Below are 7,117 nucleotides of genomic sequence, written 5' to 3'. Positions count from 1 at the left end.
TCCCCGCGCGCACAGATGCCGAACCCTCCCTGCCGTGAGCGAGGGCACCCTGCACGCGAGGCGGATGGGCGGCGGCGGCGGCAACGGCGGCAACGGCGGCAACGGCGGCAACGGCGGCAACGGCGGCAAGGACGGCATCGGCCCGCCCGACCGCGACGTCCGTAGGGGTGACGGTGCGGCGACTCCGACCGCCCCCCGCTGACGAAGCGACGGTGGCCGTGGGGATTCCGGGGAGAGGGGTGAGGCGCACGGCCGAGATCTAGCGACAGGCGATCGTCGTTCCCGCTCGGCTTCCACCAAGACCCCGGTACTGGTGAGCTGCGCGTCAACCTCACGGCTCGTGGTCACGTTGGGGGGCTGCACCAGGGGAAGGCGACGACTGGACATGAGTGAAACTATTGGGCATCTGTAAAACTATTGGGCATCTCTAAAACTATTGGGCATCTGTAAAACTATTGGGCATCTCTAAAACTATTGGGCATCTGTAAAACTATTGGGCATCTGTAAAACTATTGAGCATCTGTAAAACTATTGGCCATCTGTAATACTATTGGGACATCTGTTAAACTATTGGGACATATGTGAAACTATTGGGACATATGTGAAACTATTGGGACATATGTGAACCTATTGGGACATCTGTAAAACTATTGGGCATCTGTAAAACTATTGGACATCTCTGAAACTATTGGGCATCTCTGAAACTATTGGACATCTCTGAAACTATTGGACACCTGTTATAATTATTTTACATTTGTGAAAAAGAGCTTCATAGCTCATAGTATTCCTCCAGTATAAATAAAGATTCTGATTCTGGCTGCAGTGCCACGGTGCGCAGCGATGATTCTACCACAGGCCGTGCCGACGAATGTGGCCTTGGGATAGCTCCCGGTAGAACTTTCATTGGTAAAGATTCACACGAGGGCGCACAACAGGTTGTCACATAACTACCTGGTCCGGTTTGGAAACGTGGCTGCTGGTGTGGCCGAAGACTGCCGGGCGTGTTGCTGGCCAATCGTTTCAAAGACATCCCAATAGGTTTTGTAGTGAGTCCAACCGAATGGCGAGACGTTGCCTTGGGAGCAACGCTATTCATTAAATCGATGTAACACAACACCACCTACACTTTGGGTGTTGAGTGCTCACCTGGCCACGCCACGACAGAACTGGACAAGGTTCCCTATCCCCGGCCCGGACTCCATGATCCGGGTCCTGGACCGCGTGGCCAGAGGCTTCGTTTACCCCACCGTGGATCTTCATCGCCAGCAACACGAAGGACCCCCGAGCCCCTTCACGGCCCCCCCCCCCCCGCCCGATATCGTCCGGTCGCGCGTCGGCAGGTCAGCCGGCGTACCGTGCCCCAACGTGACCCTGGCTGGCCGACGCTCAACCCAGGCCCCGCCGGGGCCGGTGGTACTACGATCAGTGAGCGGGGCTGCACGTGATGGCAACACGTTACCCGCCGTGGCTTCGTAAGCCCGACGCCACGCGGTGACGGTCGCAGTCACTGCAGATTCGCAGATATTCCCAATGGTTTCACGGATGTCCCCTTAGTTTAGTTTCACAGATGTCCAGACGGTTTCACAGATTTAACACGTAGGCTTTCGTGACCAACATCGTCCACAATATATATTTTTTTATGCGCGCGCTGTGCCAGCCTTCATGGACGCTGCTAGTCGCCAACAGCGCGAGCACCGACAGCCATGCTAACTCTATACGGGGGGGGGGGGGGATATTTGTCTTTATCCACAGACGCCAAAGCCTCCTGCCGTGAGCAAGAGCATCTCGGATGTCTGGAGCAGGATGAGGGAGCCAGTTAAAAGGGTAAAAACCTATTCCTGTATCTTGTTACTGGCAAAGGAGGTCCCATAATGTAAATGCTCACCCCGAGCCCTCAATACTCTAATAGTGGCGCTGTTTTTGAGTTGTACGCCTTTTGGCGTCTTCTGGTCCAACACCAATGGAGACTAGGCTCTTAAGAAAAGCCGTCTCGGGTGTGGACCAATCAAATTCAAGGACAGTGCCAATATTATTATCAGAGTTGTCTTTTTTTTGCATTTTGACTGCTTGTGTTGTGGTTATTGCAAACATGATGCCTTGAATAAAGGTGTCAGTTTTTGTGCCAGTTAAAAGGGTAAAACCTATTCCTATACGGGGACATCTGTTAAACTCCTGGGACATCTGTGAAACTATTGGGACATCTGTGAAACTATGGGGACATCTGTGAAACTAATGGGACATCTGTGAAACTATTGGGACATCTGTGAAACTATTGGGACATCTGTGAAACTATGGGGACATTTGTGAAACTAATGGGACATATGTGAACCTATTGGGACATCTGTGAAACTATTGGGACATCTGTGAAACTATTGGGACATCTGTGAAACTATGGGGACATCTGTGAAACTAATGGGACATATGTAAAACTATTGGGGCGTCTGTGAAACTACTGGGACATGTGTGAAACTACTGGGACATCTGTAAAACTACTGGGACATCTGTTAAACTATTGGGACATCTGTGAAACTATGGGGACATCTGTGAAACTAATGGGACATATGTGAAACTATTGGGACATCTGTGAAACTACTAGTACATCTGTGAAACTATTGGGACATCTGTGAAACTATTGGGACATCTGTGAAACTACTGGGACATCTGTGAAACTATTGGGATATCTGTAAAACTACTGGGACATCTGTGAAACGATTGGGACATCTGTGAAACTATGGGGACATCTGTTAACCTACTGGGACATCTGTGAAACTACTGGGACATCTGTAAAACTACTGGGACATATGTGAACCTATTGGGACATCTGTGAAACTATTGGGACATCTGTGAAACTATTGGGACATCTGTGAAATAACTGGGACATCTGTTAAACTATTGGGACATCTGTGAAACTATTGGGACATGGGTAAACTATTGGGACATCTGTGAAACTACTGGTACATCTGTGAAACTATTGGGGACATCTGTGAAACTGCTGGGACATCTGTTAAACTACTGGGACATCTGTTAAACTATTGGGACATCTGTGAAACTACTGGGACATCTGTAAAACTACTGGGACATATGTGAACCTATTGGGACATCTGTGAAACTATTGGGACATCTGTGAAACTATGGGGACATCTGTGAAACTAATGGGACATATGTAAAACTATTGGGGCGTCTGTGAAACTACTGGGACATGTGTGAAACTACTGGGACATCTGTAAAACTACTGGGACATCTGTTAAACTATTGGGACATCTGTAAAACTACTGGGACATCTGTTAAACTATTGGGACATCTGTGAAACTATGGGGACATCAGTGAAACTAATGGGATATATGTGAAACTATTGGGGCGTCTGTAAAACTACTGGGACATGTGTTAAACTACTGGGCCATCTGTAATACTATTGGGACATCTGTTAAACTATTGGGACATCTGTGAAACTATGGGCACATCTGTGAAACTAATGGGACATATGTGAAACTATTGGGACATATGTGAAACTATTGGGACATATGTGAACCTATTGGGACATCTGTAAAACTATTGGGCATCTGTAAAACTATTGGACATCTCTGAAACTATTGGGCATCTCTGAAACTATTGGACATCTCTGAAACTATTGGACACCTGTTATAATTATTTTACATTTGTGAAAAAGAGCTTCATAGCTCATAGTATTCTTCCAGTATAAATAAAGATTCTGATTCTGGCTGCAGTGCCACGGTGCGCAGCGATGATTCTACCACAGGCCGTGCCGACGAATGTGGCCTTGGGATAGCTCCTGGTAGAACTTTCATTGGTAAAGATTCACACGAGGGCGCACAACAGGTTGTCACATAACTACCTGGTCCGGTTTGGAAACGTGGCTGCTGGTGTGGCCGAAGACTGCCGGGCGTGTTGCTGGCCAATCGTTTCAAAGACATCCCAATAGGTTTTGTAGTGAGTCCAACCGAATGGCGAGACGTTGCCTTGGGAGCAACGCTATTCATTAAATCGATGTAACACAACACCACCTACACTTTGGGTGTTGAGTGCTCACCTGGCCACGCCACGACAGAACTGGACAAGGTTCCCTATCCCCGGCCCGGACTCCATGAGCCGGGTCCTGGACCGCGTGGCTAGAGGCTTCGTTTACCCCACCGTGGATCTTCATCGCCAGCAACACGAAGGACCCCCGAGCCCCTTCACGGGCCCCCCCCCCCCCGCCCGATATCGTCCGGTCGCGCGTCGGCAGGTCAGCCGGCGTACCGTGCCCCAACGTGACCCTGGCTGGCCGACGCTCAACCCAGGCCCCGCCGGGGCCGGTGGTACTACGATCAGTGAGCGGGGCTGCACGTGATGGCAACACGTTACCCGCCGTGGCTTCGTAAGCCCGACGCCACGCGGTGACGGTCGCAGTCACTGCAGATTCGCAGATATTCCCAATGGTTTCACGGATGTCCCCTTAGTTTAGTTTCACAGATGTCCAGGCGGTTTCACAGATTTAACACGTAGGCTTTCGTGACCAACATCGTCCACAATATATATTTTTTTATGCGCGCGCTGTGCCAGCCTTCATGGACGCTGCTAGTCGCCAACAGCGCGAGCACCGACAGCCATGCTAACTCTATACGGGGGGGGGGGGGGATATTTGTCTTTATCCACAGACGCCAAAGCCTCCTGCCGTGAGCAAGAGCATCTCGGATGTCTGGAGCAGGATGAGGGAGCCAGTTAAAAGGGTAAAAACCTATTCCTGTATCTTGTTACTGGCAAAGGAGGTCCCATAATGTAAATGCTCACCCCGAGCCCTCAATACTCTAATAGTGGCGCTGTTTTTGAGTTGTACGCCTTTTGGCGTCTTCTGGTCCAACACCAATGGAGACTAGGCTCTTAAGAAAAGCCGTCTCGGGTGTGGACCAATCAAATTCAAGGACAGTGCCAATATTATTATCAGAGTTGTCTTTTTTTTGCATTTTGACTGCTTGTGTTGTGGTTATTGCAAACATGATGCCTTGAATAAAGGTGTCAGTTTTTGTGCCAGTTAAAAGGGTAAAACCTATTCCTATACGGGGACATCTGTTAAACTCCTGGGACATCTGTGAAACTATTGGGACATCTGTGAAACTATGGGGACATCTGTGAAACTAATGGGACATCTGTGAAACTATTGGGACATCTGTGAAACTATTGGGACATCTGTGAAACTATGGGGACATTTGTGAAACTAATGGGACATATGTGAACCTATTGGGACATCTGTGAAACTATTGGGACATCTGTGAAACTATTGGGACATCTGTGAAACTATGGGGACATCTGTGAAACTAATGGGACATATGTAAAACTATTGGGGCGTCTGTGAAACTACTGGGACATGTGTGAAACTACTGGGACATCTGTAAAACTACTGGGACATCTGTTAAACTATTGGGACATCTGTGAAACTATGGGGACATCTGTGAAACTAATGGGACATATGTGAAACTATTGGGACATCTGTGAAACTACTAGTACATCTGTGAAACTATTGGGACATCCGTGAAACTATTGGGACATCTGTGAAACTACTGGGACATCTGTGAAACTATTGGGATATCTGTAAAACTACTGGGACATCTGTGAAACGATTGGGACATCTGTGAAACTATGGGGACATCTGTTAACCTACTGGGACATCTGTGAAACTACTGGGACATCTGTAAAACTACTGGGACATATGTGAACCTATTGGGACATCTGTGAAACTATTGGGACATCTGTGAAACTATTGGGACATCTGTGAAATAACTGGGACATCTGTTAAACTATTGGGACATCTGTGAAACTATTGGGACATGGGTAAACTATTGGGACATCTGTGAAACTACTGGTACATCTGTGAAACTATTGGGGACATCTGTGAAACTGCTGGGACATCTGTTAAACTACTGGGACATCTGTTAAACTATTGGGACATCTGTGAAACTACTGGGACATCTGTAAAACTACTGGGACATATGTGAACCTATTGGGACATCTGTGAAACTATTGGGACATCTGTGAAACTATTGGGACATCTGTGAAACAACTGGGACATCTGTGAAACTATTGGGACATCTGTGAAACTATGGGGACATCTGTGAAACTAATGGGACATATGTGAAACTATTGGGGCGTCTGTGACACTACTGGGACATGTGTGAAACTAATGGGACATATGTGAAACTATTGGTGTGTCTGTGAAACTACTGGGACATGTGTGAAACTACTGGGACAACTGTAAAACTACTGGGACATCTGTTAAACTATTGGGACATCTGTGAAACTATAGGGACATCTGTGAAACTAATGGGACATCTGTGAAACTATTGGGAGATCTGTGAAACTATGGGGACATCTGTGAAACTAATGGGACATAGGTGAAACTATTGGGGCGTCTGTGAAACTACTGGGACATGTGTGAAACTACTGGGACATCTGTAAAACTACTGGGACATCTGTTAAACTATTGGGACATCTGTGAAACTATGGGGACATCTGTGAAACTAATGGGACATATGTGAAACTATTGGGGCGTCTGTAAAACTACTGGGACATGTGTTAAACTACTGGGCCATCTGTAATACTACTGGGACATCTGTTAAACTATTGGGACATCTGTGAAACTATGGGGACATCTGTGAAACTACTGGTACATCTGTGAAACTATCGGGACATCTGTTAACCTACTGGGATGTCTGTAAAACTTCTGGGACATCTGTGAAACTACTGGTACATCTGTGAAACTATCAGGACATCTGTTAACCTACTGGGATGTCTGTAAAACTTCTGGGACATCTGTGAAACTATTGGGACATCTGTGAAACTATTGGGACATCTGTGAAACTATGGGGACATCTGTGAAACAAATGGGACATAGGTGAAACTATTGGGACATCTTTGAAACTATTGGGACATCTGTGAAACTATGGGGTCATCTGTGAAACTAATGGGACATATGTGAAACTATTGGGACATATGTGAAACTATTGGGACATATGTGAAACTATTGGGACATCTGTGAAACTACTGGTACATCTGTGAAACTATGGGGACATCTGTTAACCTATTGGGATATCTGTAAAACTACTGGGACATCTGTGAAACTATT

This window comes from Petromyzon marinus, chromosome 6 (assembly GCF_048934315.1).
Source record: "Petromyzon marinus isolate PM22_M1 ecotype Great Lakes invasive population chromosome 6, UKy_Petmar_22M1.pri1.0, whole genome shotgun sequence".
In the NCBI taxonomy this organism is placed as follows: Eukaryota; Metazoa; Chordata; class Hyperoartia; order Petromyzontiformes; family Petromyzontidae; genus Petromyzon; species Petromyzon marinus.
The sequence above is the reverse complement of the archived record's forward strand: the minus strand, read 5'-3'. Positions refer to the sequence as shown.